The 24,523-nt window shown below is 38.9% G+C and overlaps 1 long non-coding RNA gene across 1 annotated transcript in view; it reads left to right on the top strand.

Annotated features, from left to right (window-relative positions):
* Positions 1–22,336, top strand: part of LOC145546185 (uncharacterized) — a 249,035-nt gene extending 226,699 nt beyond the window's left edge. The window contains exon 5 of the long non-coding RNA XR_014082626.1: positions 22,109–22,336. This is a non-coding gene — a long non-coding RNA (uncharacterized LOC145546185). The remainder of the gene's footprint in view (positions 1–22,108) is intronic.
* The last annotated feature ends 2,187 nt before the right edge of the window (positions 22,337–24,523 follow it).

The raw sequence follows: 24,523 nt of genomic DNA, 5'->3' as shown, positions 1-24,523 counted from the left end.
AGTATTGGAGCTTCAGCTTCAGGATCAGTCCTTCCAATGAGTATTCAAGACTGATTTCCTTTAGGATTGACTGGTTTGATCTCCTTGCTGTCCAAGGGATTCTCAGGGGTCTTCTCCAACACCGCAGTTCAAAAGAGTTGCACAGGGAGCACAGAAGAGGTTCATGAGACAAGAAGAGCAGAAGAAAGCCCTCTAAAATTTACCCAGGGGACTTCCCTGGTGGTCCAGTGCTTAAGACTTTGCCTTCCAATGCAGGAAGTACAAGTTTGATCCCTGGTCAGGGAGTGAAGATTCCACATGCCTCACAGCCAAAAAGCCAAAACATAAAACAGACACAATATTGTAGCAAATTCAATAAAGACTTTAAAAATGGTCTACATCAGAAAAAATCTTAAAAAATAAAATAAAATAAAATTTACCCAGAGAACATTCCCGTAATGACTCTGGCTAAGGATTTTTCTCTAGTGCTATTTAAGAGGATGTCTAGGAAATGTATCCAGGGCTCCCTTGGAGGTCACAGTATGTGTTGGTGTTGAAGTTAACAAATTCTGGGCTTTCGCAATCATTCTCGCTCATCCTTTTTTTCACAAATCCCAGAAACACAGACTCCTAATGAAATTGATATCTGAACCAGGCTGCCTCTAACAAGTATGGCTAGGAGTTTGAAACCCAGAGTAAGGAAAGCCAGGTGTATGCAACTAAGATAGAATTTTGCTATAATCAAATTTATTTCTGACAGTGTATATTCCTGTTCATTTGTTTGCCACCTTCAGGGCTGTATTATTGTCAGTTTCTTATGCTTTGACAACCACATTCATTTGTGGACTTAACATTCACTTGGCTTTTTAGCGCAAATCTAAAATTGTGATTATTTCCCCTCTCTTTCTACCCGAGTTTCCATAGCTGCTATTGCCCAAATAATTTCTACATCCTCAGCTTTTCTTGATTTCTAGACCTTATAGGGAAGAAAACTATTTAGTTCTGAGTTGTGTAAGATTACTGACGTCCCAGTTAGATGCCTCCAAGTACCGTCAATTCTATACAATTAAAAAAGAATGAAGTGGTAGAGGTCTTAGAAAAAGCTAGTCCAATTTCTCACCAAATGAAGAAATCCTTCTATCGGACTTGAGCTTGATCGGCTAGCTACTGTTTAGACAGTTCCTCTGATAGTGGTGCTCCCTTGTGAGATGACTGGCTTTACTAGGGAAGACTCCTCATGTGTTCATTTAAAATACCTTCTTTACTTTCATACAGTGGTCCTTGTGTGATGTCTTGGAAACTCAGAATAAACTTTTCATAAGATAGGCCTTCAGATGTTTGTAAACAATTAGTATGGTTGTTCTCTCCTTTAGAATAAACACCAATGAAGGTACAAGTTTTGGGTCTCCAGACATTCATTCAGTTGGTAAAGGATTCGCTTGTAATGCAGGAGATCAGGGTTCGATCCTTGGGTTGGGAATAGCCCCTGGAGAAGGAAATGGCAACATTTCTAGTATTCTTGCCTGGAAAATTCCATGGATAGAGGAGCCTTGCGGGCTACAGTTTATGGAGTCTCAAGAGTCAGACAAGACTTAGTGACTAAACCATCATAGACATTTATTAGTCCATTTGGCTTCTTTGAAATAAAGTTCATTTTGTCAATATTCCTCTTCAAGCAGGTACACCAAGTCAGTTCCTCATAGATAATCTAACTTTAGAACTTAAAATGGGATGATCCCTACCCAGTTTCAAAAATAGCTGTATTCAGGCTCTGTAGTCCATGTAATCTCACCATTTTTGGTTCTCAACATCCTCATCATACATTGTGGTCAACTGAACCATCTGATCTTCTTTAAGAGCAGATATTTTTAAGAGTGGACTGCCATAACCTGGAATATGTAATTAAAAAATTAAAAGCATTGTTTTATATTATACATGATAAATTGCATCTCCTGGTTTCATCACAGCATTCTATTAATTGGAGAGACTATTGAACCTAGATGCAATATATTTGCTATCCCTCCCAGTGTGGTGTACTTTATAAATTTGATAAACCCGCCTCCATGTCCTCCTTCAGGTCATGGGTCAATAGCACATGATTTGGCTTCTGTAATGTTATTAGTCTGTTGGTATTACACATTGGCTTAATTATGGCAATACATCTTTGGCTGTCATTGAAATGTCTTCATTTCAAAACAGACATCCAGGGAGTTTCTATCAAATACCTTCTTAAATTCAAATTCTATCCATGACATTCTTCTGTTCTCTGTCTAACAGTCTTGTTTAAAAAGTTAATCAGGTTAGTTTATTGTGACTTGTCTTTTGGAATATATTCTGGTATTACAATTTATGCTTAAGATCTAAGATTGCAGAAATCAATCAAACTTACTGAACTATATTCAGTGGAATCCATCACTTCTGCTCATAGATGACCAGAAAATAAGTACTTCTGGCACTCTTCCCATTCTTTAATTTTCCAAGATTGCAGACACTGTTTTTATAGTCGCATCTGGGCATTCTTTGAGTTCCCTGGGAAGCAATGCAGGTGGGGCCAGAGAAAGGAACTTATTTAAATCAGATATTCTTTCACCTTTATCATGGTTGATTTCATTTTAAAACATTCATTGGACACTTTCTGGATTTAAGAGTACTACCTTGATATAGAAGGTGGTAACAAAAGAGAAGGTGAGTGGTGACTTTTCTGTCACTTATTAACATAACGTCTTTATAAGCATTATTTGTTATGCATTTACAATTAACTATATCTCATCCTTTTAACAATTATTTTAGTTTTGTGCATCTCTGTAATCTTCCTGAAACAATTCTAGTAGGTCTGTGACATACTTTTGAGTTCATCCTTACTTACGTGTTGTGAGCTTCCCAGGTGGCTCAATGGTAAAGAATCCACCTTCCATTGCAGGAGATGCGGGAGACTAGAGTTTAATCCTTGGGTTGGGAAGATGCCCTGGAGGGGGAAATGGCTACCCACTCCAGTATTCTTGCCTGGAGAATCCCATGGACCGAGGAGCCTGGTGGGCTGCAGTCCATAGGGTCACAGAGAGTTGAATGCGACTGAGCCAGCACTCACAAACACAGCTTACTTCCATGTCCTCCTCTACCTTACATTTTTTAAACATCTTGAAGATCCCACATGCTACAATGAATACCTGGCACAGCCAAATAAATAAAAATAAACATCTCACTTGATAATTATCTTTCAGAATTTAAGTGTTAAAAATTATGTTGATAGGCTGTGCTATCCCATTCATTTTTAAGTTACTGGCAATAGAATCATGCATTTTTCTACCGTTTACTTTTTTGTCATCAGCTTTAGTGAAATCCTCTGCACAGTATTTTGTTTCTTTTCCCTTTTATTTCTCTTGGTAGTAGTTTTTAGTTCTAAGGAAACACAAACACAGATGCCTAAATGGTTATAGTTTTACCAGAAATAGCTTTTCACCTTAGAGATCAGCTCTCTTTTCTCCTGAGGCATCAGCAACACTTGGGCAGCATCCTTGCAGAGTAGCCTGGGTCCAGGCCCTGTGGTGCCCTCTCTTCAGGTGTTTACGGTATCGCACCCATTAAACAGCAGTCCTCTTTGGAGGTCTGGGTCCCAGCTCTGCAGGGCTCCTTCCCCATAAGCTTTCAAGTTTTAATAACCTCTTCCTTTTGTTTCCTCAGATGTAGGGAATGGTAGCTGTCTCCTGTAGTTTCTACTTCTATATCCCTCATAATACTTTATATTAAGTTCTCTCTGTTAAAATATCTGAAGGACTTCTGTTTCCTGGTTTCTATTTCCTGAGCAATACAAGCACCAAATGACACAGTCTCCTATTTCTTTCTTCCTTACTGTAAGTTAGCATTCAAATGAAAGTAGCAATGGACACACGTCTGCTTCCCTTAGGTGATCAGCTCTGTACCTAGAATGTTTTGCTTTACTCTTAGGTTCATTCTCAAGTACATCAACAGTGAAAAGCATCACTGGAATCAATAGGTTTTATAACATTTGTTACAGTCCATTGGTGCAGTTTCTGTTTGTTTTCTCTAATCTCATTCTTGTCACTGAACTCATTACATTCACTTTTATTCTGTGGCCCCTTTGAATGAGTTTTCTTCTGGCTTTTTTTCCCCTGCATTATTTATTTATGTCAAGGACAATTTATTTTTAAGATGCTGCAAGAAAAGGTATATGACCTTAATTTTGCATCATGTTGTCAAGCAGGGAGAGTAGTATGAATGGAATTGGAGGAAGATCAGTGTGCTACAATCCTCAGATTACTGTACCTCTTCACAGGTATGGACTTCTAAGTCTCTGACTGATCTTAACTCCATAATGTTTCTCTGACTAATTGCCCTTACAAAGCTACCTCTGAAGTGAAAGTGATTGTGTTAGTCGCTCAGTTGTGTCTGATTCTTTGTGACCCTATGGACTGTAGTCCACCAGACTCCTCTGTCCATGGGGATTTTCCAGGGAAGAATACTGGAGTGGGTAGCCATCCCCTTTGCCAGGGGATCTTCCCCACCTTGGGATTAAACCTGGGTCTCCTGCATTGTAGACAGATTCTTTATTGTCTGAGCCACCAGGGAAGCCCACAAAACTAGCTCTAGGTGTGCCCATATCAGTATTTCTTCCCAACCAGGGATTGAACATGTGCCCCTTGCAGTGAAAGTGTGGAGTCATAACCATTGGACCATCAGGGAAATAAAGGAAATTAATTGAAACTATTTTTTAAAAAAATTGAAAGCGTGTAGTGATGATGCTGGGTGCAATGGCCTTAGTTCATGCTCAGGCATTGGCAGGTTTGTCCATCTTTGCATTTGCACCATCAGTGCAAATGTAACAGTTAAAAAGGCAAATAAAACCCTACTATAATAATAATAAAGAGTTTTGACCTCATGAACCCCTGGAAAATTTTCAGGGCCCCTTGAGTCTGTGGAACACACTTTAAAGATTGCCTCCCTAGAGCCATATGTTGATTCCAGCCACTACTTAGAAACCCTCTTAAAGATAAATTATGAATTCATATCATTGGTTTAAAAACACATATACATTTTATTCCGAATAGCTAGTTTAACCCATTTGAAATTATTTGTTTTTAATAATAGTGACATTTAATATCATATTTATGGCTTAAATGGCAGTAAATGATCAAAATAGCATAGGAAAAAACAGCTATGCATTTGTGTGGTTTTGTCTTAAGAAAAAAACAATGCTGGAAAGATGGTCTTTTTCTTGGGTCACGTATTATATGTGTGTACTTTGCTTTGAAAATAGGAAAACGTTTTTCTTTTTCCTTTACATAAATTTATTCTCATCATGTTTTCCTCTTAATCATTTAGCTACTCCACTTGTAATGTTTTGTCATTACTAAGGTTTTTCTCATCTTATTAAAATCATGAGTTCATGTCAGTAAATGGTGATGCTGTTGACTCTAAACAAAAAAGAACAAATTTCTCTTCATTATATTTATGCTTGGTAGGAGACTCAAGTGATGTTTTCTTATTCTGACAAGTTCAGTCAAAATTTATGGTCTTTCTCCAAGAGAGAAATAAATTCTCTTTACAGGATGTAGTAGAAAATGGAGCTGCTATTTTGAATTTGCAGATCATCCTCTCTTGACATAGATTTGAACTACTATCCTAAATCTTATGCTTTTAAAGGGAAATGGGCTGGCTCACTGTCTTCTTCTTTATTCTCATCCCCCCTCCACACATATAAATCCAATCTGTTCACACTTTCCAGAAGTTTCCACACATTTTTTTCCCCTCAGAATAATAGTGATGAACAATGAACTGGACTACTGAAAAGATGGGCAACACTGGGACAGTAGTTCTAATTACTACAGTGCTGAGTGATAGCATGACATAGGAGAATGCAGTCTTCCCAGAATCAGTTTTATTTTACATGAGAACTTAGTAAACCTTAGTAAATCTGATAAGTTAAGAATTAGTAAATCTTAGTAAATCTGATAAGTTAACAAAAATAGAGCCCTCTGGTTACTTCAGATAGAACGGAAGGAAAACAAGCTCTTTCAATTTTCTATTTCCAGGAAAGTTCCCAGGGGAATCATTTGATTTTGAAACTTTGTATCAGTTCAGTTCAGTCACTCAGTCATGTCTGACTCTTTGCGACCCCATGAACCGCAGCACACCAAGCCTTCCTGTCCATCACCAACTCCCGGAGTTTACCCAAACTCATGTCCATCGAGTCAGTGATGCCATCCAACCATCCAATCCTCTGTCGTCCGCTTCTCCTCCTGCCTTCAATCTTTCCCAGCATCAGGGTCTTTTCAAATGAGTCAGCTCTTCGCATGAGGTGGCCAAAGTATTGGAGTTTCAGCTTCAACATCAGTCCTTCCAATGAACACCCAGAACTGATCTCCTTTAGGATGGACTGGTTGGATCTCCTTGCAGTCCAAGGGACTTCAAGAGTCTTCTCCAACACTGCAGTTCAAAAACATCAGTTCTTTGGTGCTCAGCTTTCTTTATAGTCCAACTCTCACATCCATACATGACTACTGGAAAAACCGTAGCTTTGACATGATGGACCATCGTCAGCAAAGTATTATCTCTGCTTATTAATATGCTGTCTAGGTTGGTCATAGCTTTTCTTCCAAGGAGCAAGCATCTTTTAATTTCATGACTGCAGTCACCATCTTCAGTTATTTTGGCCAAAATAAAGTCTGTCACTGTTTCCATTGTTTCCCCATCTATTTGCCATGGAGTGATGAGACTGGATGCCATAACTTTATATATTTAGGTGATTTTCAGAAATTTTCAGGTTTTCATCCTAAAATTTTAAATCATTGTTAGGAGTTAGAATGTATATGGCATAGTGAAGAAAAAGCTGTATGTAACCCTAGTAGTTAATAAAATATTTTTATCTCAAAGTCTTTAGTTATTTGAAAATCTTGTTAGAAACCCTGTGCTGGGATATAAAATTCTCTTGGCAGATTTCATCAAGTAGAACTGATTGCCCTTCGTTTCTTTGGCTGATGCCAGCAATATGCAGCCTAAAGCTGCCAGTGCACAACCAAGATGCAGGCTAACAGAAAATGCTATAAGCCAAGAGATTCACCTAGAATCCGTCTAACAGAGCTTGGGGTTCTACTTTGGCATGAAGGCATCAGGAGCACATTAGTTCTTGGAGCAAAATCGCAAACTCTGGAAAGCTGTATAGAGAATGATGATGGCTGACAATACCATGGGCAGTTTTGATCTTTCCAAAGTGATATGACTTTTCATTCAACTTTGTCTTTTTTGGAAATGCCCCCAAAAGTCAGTTTTGAAATCATATCAATACTGTGATGATAATGCCTGTAATCTGGTGTTGGATTTTGAAGAACAGAAGTTCATTAAAACAGCATCATCAAGGACAGTCTCTTCTTAGTAGTCACTTTCCTAAACATTTCACCTTACATTAATCTCTTGTTTTCACCAAGCTACATAATCATGTTTGCATCCCATCTTTCCCCACCTATGGCTTTTCTTTCCTTGTTTAAAGGGGAAAATGAAAATGTCTCTCTGCAAAATTCTTCTCCTCTCTTGTTTTCTCTGTGTCAAGACAGCAATCAACCAATCAACCCAACTGTCAGCAGAGGCTGCTTGGTGCTTTAGAAATGTGGATCAGCAGAAGACCTTCTGTCCTTGTGTGCCAAGGCAAATTACAGAGAGGAGAGGCCACCTGGTTGCTTACTGGTTTCTGTAAGGAGTTGTTGTTGTTGTTTAGTCACTAAGTCGTGCCTGAATCTTTTGAGTCCCCAATGACTATAGCCTGCCAGGCTCCCCTGTCCGTGGGATTTCCCAGGCAAGAATACTGGAGTGGGTTGTCATTTCTGTCTGCAGGGGATCTTCCTGACCCAGGGATTGAACCCACATCTCCTGCTTGGTAGGCAGATTCTTTACCACTGGGCCATCAGGGAAGCCCATTGGGTAAGGATGAAGAAGCCTCTATCATTGCTCCTTTTTCTATCCCAGTCCATCTGCCCCTGTTCTTCCTGTCTTCCTCCTTTATTATAAACTCTCCTTTCCTCCCTCTAAGGCTGGTAAACTAATCAATTACCATATTAATTGTAAGGTTCCAGTGCAACTTGTAATCTGCAAGGAAGAATTAGAACCTGCTACTTCTGATCCCTAGAGCTATGCTATGCTATGCTAAGTCGCTTCAGTCGTGTCCGACTCTGTGCGACTCCATAGACGGCAGCTCACCAGGCTCCGCTGTCCCTAGGATTCTTCAGGCCAGAACACTGGAGTGGGTTGCCATTTCCTTCTCCAGTGCATGAAAGGGAAAAGTGAAAGTGAAGTGGCTCAGTCGTGTCCGACTCTGTGCAACCCCATGGACTGTAGCCTACCAGGCTCCTCCGTCCATGGGATTTTCCAGGCAAGAGTACTGGAGTGGAGTGCCATTGCCTTCTCCTCTCTGAAGACTTGCTTCCTGAAAAATAGAATAAGCTTGATGAGGTAGGAGCTGGCTTGGTGCCCAAGGAACCCAGGTTTGAGTCTTGCCCGCACTTCCAGGCAAGAGTACTGGAGTGGGGTGCCATTGCCTTCTCCTCTCTGAAGACTTGCTTCTTTCAACTGCAAAGCTGGCACCAGCAGGTCCACCATCAGGGGGAAATAGATTCTCTTAAAGTGGGCTGAGCTGGGAGGCAGGTTGAAGAACAATCCTGTGCTTCCGGCCATCTGGGCAGAGTTGCCATCCTCCCACAAGGCAGATTCCTGAGGATGGGTTAGGCATCTCTCTGGCTGGAGGAGACTTAGGAGGGGCTCATACCTCCCCTCAGGCTGGGGCTCCGGAACAAAGTGCCCAGTGGAAAAAGCATGAGGGTAGCCAGGCTCTGGGAAGCTGGGGCTGGCGAGGGGGGGTGAAATGCCACAGCTCGCCAGGCTGAACAGAGGGGCCCCCGGTCAGGGACAGTGGGTATTGATCCATAGGCATGAGACCAGATCCATTCAAGCTGCAGCTGGCGGTGCCATTTGCAAAAGATACTTGCGGCTGTGGCTTTGTCCACGGAGCAGAGAAACGCTGCTGACCATATTAATTGTAAGGTTCCAGTGCAACTTGTAATCTGCAAGGAAGAATTAGAACCTGCTACTTCTGATCCCTAGAGCAGTAGTTCTCAAACTTCAGTTGAGTGTGTAAACTCATTGGAGGGTTTGTTGATCCCAAATGAGGCAAGGAATCTTCACTTTTAATGAATATAAGTCAATTTTGACTGAAGTGATCCCAACACTAACTTCGAGAAACATTTAAAAATTGTATTTCCGCTGCCTTCCCGGGGTATAATCTAACCTTGGGGGAGGGGTAAGGATGATTTGGGAAAGCTTCCCAGGTATAAATCTGGTTCAGGGCTTCCCTGGTGGCTCTGTGGCAAAGAATCTGCCTGCCAATGCAAGAGACACAAGTTCAATTCCTGGTCCAGGAAGATCCCACATGCCATGGAGCAACTAAGCTACTGAGTCTGTGCTCTGCAGCCTGGGAACGTCAACTACAAAAGCTCATGAGCCCTAGAGCTCATGCTCAGTGATGGAGAAGCAATCGCAATGAGAAGGCTGCTACTGCAACTAGAGAGAGTAGCCCCTGCTCACCACGGCTAGAGAAAAGCACATGCAGCAACGAAGACCAAGCACAGCCAAAAAATAAAATAAAATAAAAATCTGGTCCAACACCGTCTTACTTGATAACCCTTTCTCTAGACCAGGAGTTCTCAATCTTGACTCTACCAGACAGTCAGCTGGGGAGGACTTTAGGAAAAAATGCAGTTGCCCAGACCTACTTCTAGAGATTCTGATCTATCAAGCATTGGTAATTTTTTAAAAAACCTCCCAGTGGGTTTATTAAATAGATTTAGAGTAGAGGTTCTCAAAGTGTGATCTCTGGAGATGACTTCACCTGAGTACATATTTGAAAGAGAGCTTTAGGGACCCACCCCAGTCCTACTTTATCAGGAATTCTGGGGACTGGAACCAGCATTAGAGACCTCCTAGTGATTCTGTGCTGTCTGTTTTCTCAGTCACTCAGCCTGTCCGACTCTTTGCAACCCCATGGACTATAGCTGCCAGGCTCCTCTGTCCATGGGAATTTACAGGCAACAATATTGGAGTAGGTTGCCATTTCCTTCTCCAAGGGATCTTCCTGACCCTGGGATTGAACCCCCTTTTCCTGCATTGGCAGGCAGATTCTTAACTACTGAGCCACTTAGGAAGCCCCCCAGTGATTCTAATACATGCTAAAATGTGAGAGCCATTATTCTAGACCAAACTTCAAACTTAAAGCAATGGATATTTAGATAAGACTAATTCTAGTGTTTGATAAATTAGCTATGTTTTCCTTCCCCTCTATACTAGTATTTTTGGCACATACACCTTAACAAAGACTTCACTGTTACTCGTAACATAAAAGTTTGCTTTGTTTGCTAAGTTGCTTCAGTCACATCCAACTCTTTGTGACCCCATGGGCTGTAGCCCACCAGTCTCCTCTGTCCAGGGGATTCCCCAGGCAAGAATCCTGGAGGGGGTTGTCATGCACTCCTCCAAGGGATCTTCCTGACCCAGGGAATGAATCCACCTCTCTTATGTCTTTTCAATTGGCGGTGAGTTCTTTACCTAAGAATATTGAATACGTTTCAGTGAGATAAAAGAATTGATACCCCTAAGAGATGTAGAGTCCATTAACCTTGCTGCTCATTAGTCTTATCATTTTGAAGGTGAGCAGTCTTTTAAAATATATGTCAAAGATGAGAAAATTGCTGGAAGATAAAAGATGAGCCCAGATTTGAAGTATATCTCCTTTCTCCCTACTAAAAGAGGGAAGCAACCATATCACCACGGTGACATGCAAAGAGTAGAATACACAGAATTAAATACATTAAGCAACCTGCTAAAAGTGGCTTCCTTTCAAATTCAAGTTTTAGATTTTAATAAAGGAGTGAAATTTGTTTAGCAGTTATATAGGGAGACATTTTTATCAGGTAACATTTTCAGAGCTTTTTAAGTATCAAATTATTTAATCTTTACAACAACATTTGCAGTAAGGCACAGTTATATTATGGGGGATGAAATAAGATGGGGAGATGTGAAGTAATTTGCCTAAGATGACACAGATATAAAGTGGCTGAGCCTGTGCTTTTAATTACTGTATTATTTAGGGAAAAAAAACATAGCTCCTGATTAATTCTTTAATATCTTGAAATTTTGTTGTGTTGAAAACCACTTTTTTTGTGACCTCAATTTTTCTTCCCATTTCCCTTGTGTGTCTTTTTGCATTTATTTATATGTTGGGGGACAATTTATATCACTTCTGTTTATTACTTACACTATAAATTTTCTGTTGTTAATCAGTTAGGGAAAGTAACTGAAAAAGAAAAAGTCTGTCCTTTCAATCACAGGATGTTTTGAGCCCATTGCTTGAACTAAGTTGAGATCTTTGGATAAGTAAAGAGAAGTGAGCATATTTCACTTTCTGATTTTCCAAGGCAACATTAGCAGCTTCCTCTGCTGCTTTTGAGAAAGATTAATTTGGTTATTTGAAGGAAGTCCCCACCAAAATTAATCCCTTTCCCAGGATTTGTTTTTCATATTATTTATTACATAGATAATTTCTACATATTGTGGGTTTGGAAAAGTCATATAGAACAGCCAGAAAAGTAATCTCTTGATACTTTTGTGTCAAAAAAGTCAGAGAAATCCAAGCTGTCAGGTGTCCAAAAAAATCGACACCTTATAAATTCTTGGCCCAGATTTGTAACCTTTTGAATAAACCTTCAATTTTCTCGTTTATGATTAAGAATATGGTGGTTTCTTGTAACACAACCAACACTTTTCAGAAAGAAAAAAGAATTATCACAAAGGAGAATGAAAGAATAATTTAAAAAATCCTAGATTGAGTACATAATAATTATGCAATATAGCGAAAGAGTAAAATGAACCAGATAATATTAGTTAGAACTGATTTCTGTTTTATCACAAAGGATTGAGAATGAAGAAATTTATTTGAAGCTCTGATTGCAGTTAGAGAGTTGAATGATCTAAAGACATCTCTATTCAACCTCTCTCACTTTTTTAAAAAAACTTTTTATTTTATATTGGAATATAGCAGATTAACTATGTTGTGATAGCTTCAGGTGGATAGGAAAGGGGCTCAGTCATACATATGCATGTGTATTCAATTTCCCTCAAACTCCCTTCCCATCCAGGCTGCCACATAAGATTGAACAGAGTTCCCTGTGCTATACAGTAGGATCCTGATGGCTATCCATTTTAAATATGAACCTTTCTCATTTTTCATCCCATTAGGTTTTACCTTCTTTTTACCTCTGGGTGCATAGCTACAGGGGTAGTGTTGGGGACGAAGCTGGTTAGAGGGTCCACCTTTTGAACAGATCCTCAAGTATCAAAAGAGCATGAGTTCTGGAAGTTATAGTGGCTTGATCAGTGTAAATCCTGATTCTGACAGCTACTTCCTGTAATACTTCAGAAAAAACTGACTTCTCAAACATTCATTGTCTTCCTTTATAAAAATAAAAGACAAATATCTACTTTATAAGGTTGTTATGATTAGTGTTTGATAAATTACAACAGTAGTAGCATCAACAACACAGCAGAACATCAAGGTCACCAAACCCTCTTCTGAAATGCTGCGCACACGTTCGTTCAACTCATACGGACTTCCTTCTTGACTTCCTAAACTGAGAGCAGAAGACTAGTGGACATGTTTGGCCATGCCAGATAAAGTTTTCTGAACAACCAGCTATTAAAGAACTATCTCTGAGCTGGATTAAGTTAACATTTCCCCCCAAATATGTATTTTTGCAACCCCTATTAATTTCAAATGGGAATTATGCAAATGTGTTAAGGACCAAGTCTGGCCTTCTGTCAGGAAAACCTGGGGTCTGTACTCCTTTAAGTATGTTTTGATCCACTGTGCTTTGATCCATGCATCTTAAGGCAGTGTGTGACTGCACACCTGACCCCAACGAATGCAGGTAGCCAAAGGTCTGCATGTTATTAAGAATTCTAATCAAATTTTATTCATAAAGCAGTTTGTGGTTCTATCAGCATTTCATCGGAAGTGAACAATCTGGTTTTTATCAATTCAGATATGCAGCTTATCCACAGATAGCTGGAAAATGAACAGAATATCTCCAGGAAAAAAAAAATTATACTTTCAGATTAATTCTCTCTCGGAAAACAAAAATAACAGGAGTTAGCAATTCATGGCTGAGAAATGCAAACACTAGAGAATCAGCCTTTTGGGGGAGAAGTAAAAGATTATTCAATTTATTGCTTTCTTATTGCAAAATGGCACTGGATACAGTAGTATCAGGGGTTGACTTTTACTCGACATGCTTCATACTCCAAGTGATGAAAAAAAGGATGAATTTTTTTTCTCTCCTTTTTACTAGCCATTCTCCTGTTGTTTTGAAGTGTTAAATGTTAGCTAATACCATGCATCTGTGAGTGTGGAATATAGAAGATTTTCTTACTTAGTTGAGCCAAAAAGTCGGCACTGCACCCTGATGACCCACATCTGTTCTCTTTTTTGAGCCAATTCTGCATAATGTCAGTGAGTCAGAGAAAAACACGCTGGTTCCATCAACAGCAGCTCTTTTTCTTCATGTTCGTATGACTGGGACTTGGAGCTGAGGCTGGCTTAAAAATATGTATCTGATCCATTCCCTGCCCAAAGGCAAGCATATGGTAGACGGTATTTTCATCATGAACCATTCCCTAGAAAAAAGACTTGTACAACTTCCTTGAACACATTCATGTGTCTAGAATTTACAAATTATAATCTATCCATTCTCTGTTTTACCACTTTATCTAAATTCCCAAGGTGCAACTTGCACTTATTTGACTTCACCCTGCTGTTGTCTAAAAGGAATTGTGTTTATCCCTTCTGTGTAGTTTCATACTGTCACTGACTAGAGAGTCTCAGATAAACTGGCATTTAAAAAATCGTACAGTGTTGGTGGAAATGTAAATTGGTGCAGCCACTACGAAGAACAGTGTGGAGGTCCCTTAAAAAACTGAAAATAGAACCACCATATGATCCTGCAATCTCAATCCTGGACATGTATCCAGAGAAAACCATAATTTGAAAAGATACTGTTTGTACCAGCACTACTTAGAGTAGAGTAGATATATATCAAACATATATATATGTTTGATCTCTGGGTTGGGAAGATCCCCTAGAGGAAGAAATGGCAACCCACTCCACTATTCTTACCTGGAAAATCCCATGGACAGAGGAGCCTGGCAGGCTAGAGTCTGTGAGGTCACAAAGAGCCAGACACAACTAAGCAACTGAGCGTGCAGGCACCTGATTATAATGTGTGTGTGCACGTGTGCTGAGTCCCTTCAGTCATGTCCATCTCTTTGCGACCCCAGGTACTGTAGCCTGCCAGTCTCCTCTGCCTATGTCAGTGGAATTCTTCAGGCAAGAATACTGGAGCGTGTTACCATTTCCTCCTCCAGGGGGTCTTCCTGACCCAGGGGTTGAACCTTCATCTCTTATGTCTCTTGCATTGGCAGGTGGGTTCTTTACCACTAGTGCCACCTGGGAAGCCCCAGTTATATATATATAATACCAAGTTATACATATATATATATAATACCCAGTTATATATATATATATATATAAACCCCAGTTTTATATATATATGTGTATATATATAAATATTTGTGTGTATGTGTATACACATACACACAATGATATATTACTCAGTCATAAAAAAAAATGAAATAATGCCATTTGTAGCAACATGGATGAACCTAGAGATGATCATACTAAGGGAAGTAAGCCAAAGACAAATATATAATATTGCTTATATGTGGAATCTAAAAAAGAAAATGATACAAATGAATCTATATACAGAACAGAAATAGACCTGCAGACATAGGAAACAAACTTATGGTTACTAAAGGGGAAAAGTTTGGGGGGAGAGATAAATTAGGACTATGGGATTTACGTATACACACTACTATATATAAAATGGGTAACCAATAAGGACCTACTATACAGCACAGGAACCTATGCACAATATTTTGTAATGACCTGTTAGGGAAAAGAATCTGAAATAGAAAATAAATAATTCAATCACTTTGCTGTACACCTGAAGCCAACACAACATTATAAGTCAACTATACTTCAATAAAGATAAATAAGTTAAAAATAATGATTGAACAAAAAAAATTCTGGCACTATATTTATGGTAAAAGGATATGACTTGCATTGACAGTTACTCATCTCTTTACAAAAACATTTAATGTCCACTTAGTGGCCTCCTGGTGTGTCCTCAGAAGCAGCTCTTTTATATCCATGAATGTGTGGGCAATAGAGATTTTGCTTTGCATTGTTCCTGTCCCTGGAACTACTTTTGCCCATTGACTTATGTTTATTGTTTCTATTGTATATTAGAGTTTTCCAGGGAAGCATAACCAGTAGAATGTATATAATACATAGAAAGAAGTTTAATTTAAGGAACTGGCTCAAACATGGAGGCTGGCAAGTTCCCAAATCTGGAGCAGCATCCTGGGGACCCAGGGAGGAGCCAATGCTGCAGTTCATGTCCAAAGACTATCTGCTAATGAATTGTTTCTTGTCCTGGGGATAGATCAGTTGAATGTTCTATTCAGCCTTCAGCTGATTGGATAGGTCCCACCCACATTATGAAGGGCAATCTGTTTTGCTCAAAGTTTATCAATTTAAATGTTAATCCCAGTCAAAAACAGCCTTACAGAAACATTTAGATTAGTGTTTGTATAAAGATCTGTGGCTCAGCTAAAGTGACACATAAAATTAACCACCACATATTTTAAAGTATTGTGCTATGGCAAATCACATTTTATGAATTTGTGGTTATTTTCATGATCCAATGATTTCCCTACTTTTGGAAATTTTATGTCAGATTTTGTGACATTAAAATTATAATTGTTATACAAATTTGTTAAAAATATTTTTAGGTGACCTTTTGAGATTTTTAAGAGAACCTGGGATTTTATAAAAGTAAAATTTAGAATGTGTTTTAAAGCAGAAATTGTTCAGTTTAATAATTTTTTTCCTCAAGCAGAAAATACTAAATATATTGAATGAATAGGAAGAAATATTTTATGTTTTCTAAGGATTATCAGATTGTAAGAAAGGGAGAAGGTAAGCTTTATGGTTCCCATGATATTTTGATAATGGTCAACTAAGCTTATTCATTCATCAAGTCAGGACATAATGCCCCTTCACACACTCATTCACATCACTCCCACTTCCTGCATATTTCAGCAGGAAAATTTGCCGTCTGAGTCAATAGTTGCTGTTCTCAATATATTTCCTTTCAGAATTCCGGAACCAAAACAATTTGGCCATTTACAATCTGGAACCAGTCCCAGGTCTTAGATTTTTATTTATTTATTATTGTTTTCTTTAAACATGTCTGTTCAGTTTGGAACTCGTATTAAAGAGAAGTAGAATATGTAAAGCATTTAGATACAGGCCTGGTTAAAGTGAAATAAGCTGGTTAGTGTCCATTTGCTCTTGCCTATGAGGTGTACCAGAATTTTGACTACACAATTTGCTAGTTCTGGGAGCTATTTCCAAGAATACTTGGAGAGAGCTTTCAATTCCTACTTTAGAAAGACAGTGAAGATGTTAGGTGAAAGTGACTGAATACACGCCATACATTGAACATGACATTTATTTCTCTGCAGTATTAACTTAAAGATAATAACACAACAGGGGAGAGTTCTCTTATTGATTCCCCCTTCTGTCTTCATTTTAACATGAGTGAAACTTCCTTAACATGTGTGGCTAAGAGAAATATCTTTGTTCTCATCCAGAGGCACTCTGCACTCCTCCACACCCACATACACCTCAATTTTTTTTTTTAGAAATTATTTAGTTATCACTATGCTGGGTCTTCATTGCTGTGCCTAGGTTTCTCCTTGTTGTGGCTTCTCCTGTTGTGGAACATGGGCTCTAGGCACGTGGGCTTCAATCGTTGTGCTACATGGGCTTAGTTGCGGCATATGGATTTTTCCTAGGCCAGGGACTGAACTCATGTCCTCTGCATTGCCAGGCAGATTCTGAACCACTGGACCACCAGGGAAATCCCCATATACACCTCATCCTTACATTGTCATTTCTAAGTACAAAGGTATCTTATTCTGGGTTAGGCGTATGCAGCCAAGTTCTGCTTCTCAGTCTACCTTAGGTTTTGTTTTGTTTTGTTTAAATCAAGCAATGATTTGTGGATAATGAAATAGACCTTGTAGATACTTAATATGTACCTGTTTATTTTTTTCATGTGTGCCCAGTCATGTCCGACTCTTTGCAATCCCATGGACTATAGTCCATCAGACTCCTGCTGTCTATGGGATTTCCCAGGCAAGAATACTGGAGTTGGTTGCCATTTCCTACTCCAGGGGGTGTCCTGACCCAGGGATTGAACCTGTGTCTCCTGCATTGGCAGGCAGATTCTTTACCACTACTGCCACCTGGGAAGCCCCAGCCTACCTTAAGACTCTCAAAAATTTGCCTCAAGAGTCACTGTCATTTTTTTTTTTCTTATTAAGAAAGTTTATTTTGCCTTAACTCTTGGCAAAGTTTCTCTTGTTAATTGTGTATGGTCCTGGGGTGCCTCTTCTTCTTTGCTAGGCTCTACACATCACTGTCTCTCATTTCTGTGCTTTATATATGCCTTAGGAACAACCACCTCCTGATTAACTGCAGTACTGCAATCTGATACCAATTCTCTGATACCATCTGGGTGTTCCTACACCCACTGGAATTGAATTAGAATTCAATTCTAATGCTAACTACCTTGATTTAGTATTGACCCAGGTTAAAGGTAAAGTTTCTTCACCAGGTAGCCCCTACTTCTGACCATCCTCAGATTGGATAATTTGTTAGAATTCTGTTCTTATGATTATAGTTTTGTTGTAAAGGTGATAACCGCCAAATAGAGAGAGAAATTGGGCAAGGTCAGGTGGTGGGGTGAAATAGAGAGCTTTTATGCTCACTTCTCCTGTATTCTGGATTCATTCTTCTCCCAGCCCATGAAGATGTTCACCAACCAGGAAACTCCAATGAGCCTTATTGTCCAGAGTTTGTATTGGGGTGTCATTACTTAGACATGATTGACTGAGTAAACCATTGGCCACATGATTGAACTCAATCTCTAGCCCATCTCAAATTCCCTGCAGTTCAGTTGGAACAAAGTTCCAACTCTCTAACCACAGAATTGGTCTTCATGGTGACCAGCTCCATTACTTTGGCCACCCGATGTGAAGAGCCGACTCATTAGAAAACACCCTGATGCTGGGAAAGATTGAGGGCAGGAGGGGATGACAGAGGATGAGATGGTTGGATGGCATCACTGACTCATTGGACATGAGTTTGAGCAAACTTTGGGAAATGGGGAATGATAGGGAAGCCTGGTGTGCTGCAGTTCATGGGGTTACTAAAGGTGGGACAGACTTATCCACTGAACAACAGTCTCCATATTGAAGCTATTCAGGGGTTCACTGTGAGTCACTTCATTAGCATAACAAAGACACTCATTATCACTCAGAAAATCCCAAGGACTTCTGAAGCCCTATTTCAAGGAACAGGGGCAAAGATCGTATACACATGTATTATCATACCACAAATACATTCTTTCCATTTCTGATCTCTGATTATTGTTGTGTGAGTGTGTGCTGAAACTGTGTGAGTGTGTTGAAGCTGAAACTCCAATACTTTGGCCACCTGATGGGCAGAGCTGACTCATTTGAAAAGACCCTGATGCTGGGAAAGATTGAAGGCGGGAGGAGAAGGGGACGATAGAGGATGAGATGGTTGGATGGCATCACTAACTCAATGGACATGAGTTTGAGTAAACTCCGGGAGTTGGGATGGACAGAGAGGCCTGGCGTGCCACAGTCCATGAGGTCAAAAAGAGTCGGACACCACTGAGCAACTGAACTGAACTGAACTGAGTCTGTGTTAAGTCACTTCAGTCCTGTCCAACTCTTTGTGACCCCATGGACAGAAGAGCCTGGTGGGCTACATCCCCCAATCCAGGGATGGAACCCTCATCTCTATGTCTCCTACATTGGCAGGAGCGTTCTTTACCACTAGCTGTTTATGGTTTGGGAAAGTTAAATTGACTATATTTTGGTGAGAAAAATCCATCCTCCTGGATTCCAAGCTACAAATGATTCTCCCATTAGGTAGAAACGTAGATGGCATGACATTTCTGTAACTAAATCCTCTTCCTTAACAGGTCAAGGACTTATGTTTAACCTTTCCATGATCTGGGTTTCCCTGGTGACTCAATGATAAAGAATCTACCTGCCAATGCAGGAGATATGGGAGACTCAGTGATCCCTGGGTCAGGAAGCTCTCCAGGAGAAGGAAATGGCAGTCCACTCCAGTATTCTTGCCTGGAGAATCCCACAGACAGAGGAGCCTGAAGACCTACAGCCCCTAGGATCCCCAAAGAGTCAGACATCACTGAACACAGCACACAGATGACATGACATTTCTATAACTAAATCTTCCTTAACAGGTCAGGGACTTATGTTTAACCTTTTCATGATCTACTCTCATGTGAGATATAAAAGTATTTATGTTTTCCTTTAGGATTTTCACGTTTTCAGTAACTCACAAGAGGTAAAGCCTTAACTGGTATTTAAGTATTTGTTGATCCCTATCATATGCAAGGCACTTTGGATGCATATTAAAATGAAAAAGACTAAGTTCTTTTTCTTCCTAGCTCTCAAATATGGGTTTAAGAGCTGAGTAATATTATATCCAGTGGTTTTCAAATTTTATTCTCTTCTAAGCAGAGCTACTTTTGTTGAAGAGTACCAAAACCCTTCATAGAATCTTAGCATTTGGAAGAACTTGGCACATTCAAAGAATCACCAAGGACTTGTGGTGATTACAGGATCAGGATACATTGCAGGTACTTCCCTGGCCGTCCAATGGTTAGGACTTCGCCTTCCAGTGCAGGGGGTGTGAGTTCAGTCCCTGGTTGGGGACCTAGGATCCCACATGTCTCATAATCAAAAAAACACATAAAACAGAAACAATATTGTGACAAATTCAATAAAGACTTTAAAAATGGTCCACATTAAAAAAATCTTGAAAAAAGGATACATTGTAAAGGATTTTACTAGGCAAGATGTAACTTAATAAAGTAAATACAATAGATGAAATACTCTGAGATGAGAGAAATGTGATAGAAGCAGCAGCTAAGGTATCCTGTGGCAAATACACTGGGTAAAGAAAAATGAGTAAAAGAACAGTAAGCCTTCTTGGTGGAGAGAAATAGTAGAAGCAAAACAAGTAGGAAAGTGGAATATATCCTTTAAGAGGATATAGCTTATTCTCTATTTTATCTGGAGCATAAGATACATATATTGTTGCTGTTTTTTAGTTGCAAAGTCATAACCAACTCTTTGCAACTCCGTGGACTGCAGCATGCCACACTCCCCTGTCCTCCGCTGTCTCCCGGAGCTTGCTGAGATTCATGTCCATTGAGTTGGTGATGCTATCTAACCATCTCATCCTCTACCACCCCCTTCTTTTGCCTTCAATTTTTCCTAGCATCAGGGGCTTTTCCAGTGAGTCAACTCTTTGCATCATGTGGCCAAATTATTGGAGCTTCAGCATCAGTGTTTCCAATGAATACTCAGGGTTGACTTCCTTTAGGATTGACTGGTTTGACCTCCTTGCTGTCCAAGGCCCTCTCAAGAGTCTTCTCCAGTGTCACGGTTCGAAAACATCAGTCCTTCAGCACTCAATCTTCTTTATGGTCAAACTTTCACATCTGTACATGACTACTGGAAAAACCATAGCTTTAACTATATAGGTCTTTGTTGGCAAAGTGTTGCCTCTGCTTTTTAATATGCTGTCTATGTCATAGCTTTCCTTTCAAGGAGCACGTGTCTTTTAATTTCACGGCTGTGGTCACTGTCCACAGTGATTCTGGAGCCTAAGAAAAGAATATCTATCACTGCTTCCACTTTTCCCCCCTCTATTAATATTTGCCATGAGGTAATGGGACTAGAAACCATGATCTTAATTTTTTTTAATGTTGAGTTTTAAGTCAGCTCTTATACTCTCCTCTTTCACTGTCATCCAGAGGCTCTTTAGTTCCTTTTCACTTTCTGCCACTGGAATGGCATCATTTGTATATCTGAGGTTAAGACACATATATAGGTGAGCAATAATTTATGGAGCTGTATTCTGTCTGTTTGGCAAAGTGGAGATTGGATGGAAGGTTTTTAAGAGGAAGACTTGTAGAATGGAAATATAGGCTATGTAACAATTTCAAAAGGTTTTGAAAATATTTAAGGAAATGATAAAAATTCCAACTAGAAATGATGTTTGGAATGGGGAGAAAGATATAGGGACATAGTTAATTTTGAGAAGGACATAGCCAGTACTTGACAAATTTAAATGAAGAAATTAGGTGGAAATACCAGAATCTTAAGGAAAATGTAAAATCACAAGCAGCTGAGATCAGATAATATTTCAGGCAAAGGAGGAGTCTACTAAAAGGTGAGAGACCCTTCTTTTTTTTTAATTAATTTTTATTGGAGAATAGTTGATTGCAATGTTGTGTTAGTTTCTGCTGTACAGCAAAATGAATCAGTTATACATATACATATATGCACCCTTTTTAAGCTTCTTTCCCCGTATGGGTCATTACAGAGTATTAAATAGAGTTCCCCATACTATACAGTAGATTATTAGTTATCTATCTTATATATGTGTGTGTTAAGTTGCTTCTGTCATGTCTAACTCTTTGTGACCCCATGAACTCTAGACTGCCAAGCTCTTCTGTCCATGGGATTCTCCAGGCAAGAATACTGGAATGGGTTGCCATGCCCTCCTCCAAGGGATTGTCTTATCTGGGAATCAAACCTGTGTCTCTTAAGTCTCCTGCATTGGCAGGCAAGTCCTTCACTAGTAATTCCACCTCGGAGGATCTTATATATAGTGGTGCATATATGTCAACCCCAATCTTCCAATTTATCTCTCCCCTGCCTTTTCTTCTTGGTAACCATAAGTTTGTTTTCTATATCTGTGGCTTTATTTCTACTTTGTAAATAGGTTCGTTTGTGCTGTTTTGTTTTGTTTTTTTTTCAGATTCCAAATAAGGTTCTTCTTTTGTAATGAAATTTTCAAGTCTACATACTACCTGGAGAAAATCACAGGAATTGGATAATTGTTCACCTCCACATTTAAGTTTATGAGAACCTACAATAACTTGAGGATATGCTGCAACAGTCATCTCTTTGATAATGTACATTAATATTAAAATACTTAGTATGAGCATTACACACGGAAATAAAGGCATGACATTTGCAGTACAAAGGAGCTTGTCTTTTATATCGAGTATTTTGTGAAGTACTCAGAGCATTAAAGCAACATCTGGACAATACTTGCTTTATAAAACCAATTAGGTAAGCAAACATTGACTGTAATGACATTCTAACAGCTGAAAAGCATATTTCAAAATAAAACAGGAAGGCAATTCTTGTTTTAAGGTAAACATTTTCAAGATGAACACTTAATTCAAACACTGCACCCAAACTACCGGATAGAGTTCAGCCAGCTGAAATCTTTTGCAAATTGCTCCACAGTTGGCTACTGTATCACACCCCTATACAGAGGCTGTCTACAGGAAGCCATTGACTCAAACACTTTGGTCAAACACTTTTTCAAGGCCCTAGCCAAACAATTTTTTCAAAAGAAAAAATGTTTTGTGGGTAGACCCATTGATGTGCTAAACACACTGCAGTCTGTGGCTTCTTTTTCCTAAAATTTGAAAAAAAAACAAGCTGGTCTATTTATGATTAATTACTAGAGGCTTAAGGTTAATTACCATGTTTTCATTCCATTAATTTTTTTCACAAAGAGTCCTACTGGTTGGTGTACCACATCCACCCATCAGTTCCCACCAGCAGTCAGCCAGCCAACTAGCACAGAACCAAGTATGGGAGAAACAACCAGCTTATTTGACTTTAGTGATTATTTTCATTCTCAGGGACATTTTTGAGGATGATAAAAGCTAATTTTCCTTTTCTTGTTTCTTTCTAGGAGAGTTTGCAGTTGTCACTTATATTCAGTTTTTGTGTGCCTGAAGACTAAAGGAAAATTTTTCCGAGTTTTAGATTTTGTTTTTTGGTTTTTTTTTTTCGAACTTCTGATTGAGAGCTGAAAGTTTGTACAAACTAGTTTGATAGTTCCGAGTGACTTGACTAATGAGATGAAGCACAAAGTCGATTAATTTCTTTCTGAATGCTTCCCCATTGACTTTTTATGTGAACATCACAGCCAAACTGTTCCTAAACTCCCCTCTTTATTTGTGAATCCAAAAGTTACTTTTATGAATCTCTACTTGTATCCCGGGAAATAGAGTGTAGAATAAGAGACTAAATTTTTGTGAGGGTTTATGGTAAAGCAGAGAGGTAGTACATTTTAGGAAATATAAAACTGTATTTAATATTTTATATAATATTTTATGCTTATATTTTTATATTATATTTAGGATACATAAAACTCCAAGAAGTTTTATATATATATATATATATTCATACATATAATATATACGTTTATATATACATATATTTATATATATATATATGAAATACAAAATTATTGGCTACCATACTCTGATAAAATAGGAACAATGTTGGCAGTAGATCGGAGTCAGGAGATCCCAAGGCCTGGCTCCACATCTATGTAATTTTAATTGCCTATACCTCTAATTTGGCTCTTGGTTACATAGATAAATTCATATCTTTGATCATTGTCACCAAAGCTCATGTGTTACTTTAAATGACATGCATTTGAACTCCAGATAAAGACTGAGCGTTAAACTCTTTTCCATAGTGGTCTGTGTAAGCAGTCACACACATTTAGCACAAATAACTCTGGCAAACAAAATTGCTAGCCTGTGGTTTCTTTTTCTAATGAAGCTCATTAAGAGTTTCAGGACTGAGGGGAAAGTTTGGAAGTCATAGAGGTGTCCCCAAACAGAATTAATTTGTTTTGTTCTTGAATCAAAAGATAACTTTTATAATGATTGCAAACTTGAGCACTGATACACCTTGAAAATTCAACAGAAAGTGTAGTAATCCATAGATAAATAAGCAAAGTAGGAATAAGGGAGAAGATAGAAGAAGAAAGAGATCTATGTTCTTGGAATATTAAAACTGGGTATAAATTGCTACCCTTGCTCACAGGATCCAGTTGCTGTGGCATTACACTTTTTTTTTGGACAGCAGTCTAATAATGAAACTGATAATGGTAAAAATGACAAATGCTCTGTTGCAAGTTTGGCTGTTTAAAAAATATGCCAAAGTGCATCTCAGTTATCCTTATGTAATTAGGAAAAACTTTTTTTTTTCCGCTTAATTTTTTTAATTGAAGGATATTTGCTTTACAGAATTTTGCGGTTTTCTGTCATACATAAACAAGACTCAGCCATAGGTACACCCTTGTCCCCTCCCTCCTGAGCCTCTCTTCCATCTCCCTCCCATCCCTCCCTTCTAGATT

Source organism: Giraffa tippelskirchi, chromosome 4 (assembly GCF_054371585.1).
Source record: "Giraffa tippelskirchi isolate mGirTip1 chromosome 4, T2T-mGirTip1v1.2.pri, whole genome shotgun sequence".
Taxonomy (NCBI): domain Eukaryota; kingdom Metazoa; phylum Chordata; class Mammalia; order Artiodactyla; family Giraffidae; genus Giraffa; species Giraffa tippelskirchi.
The sequence above is the reverse complement of the archived record's forward strand: the minus strand, read 5'-3'. Positions and strand labels throughout refer to the sequence as shown.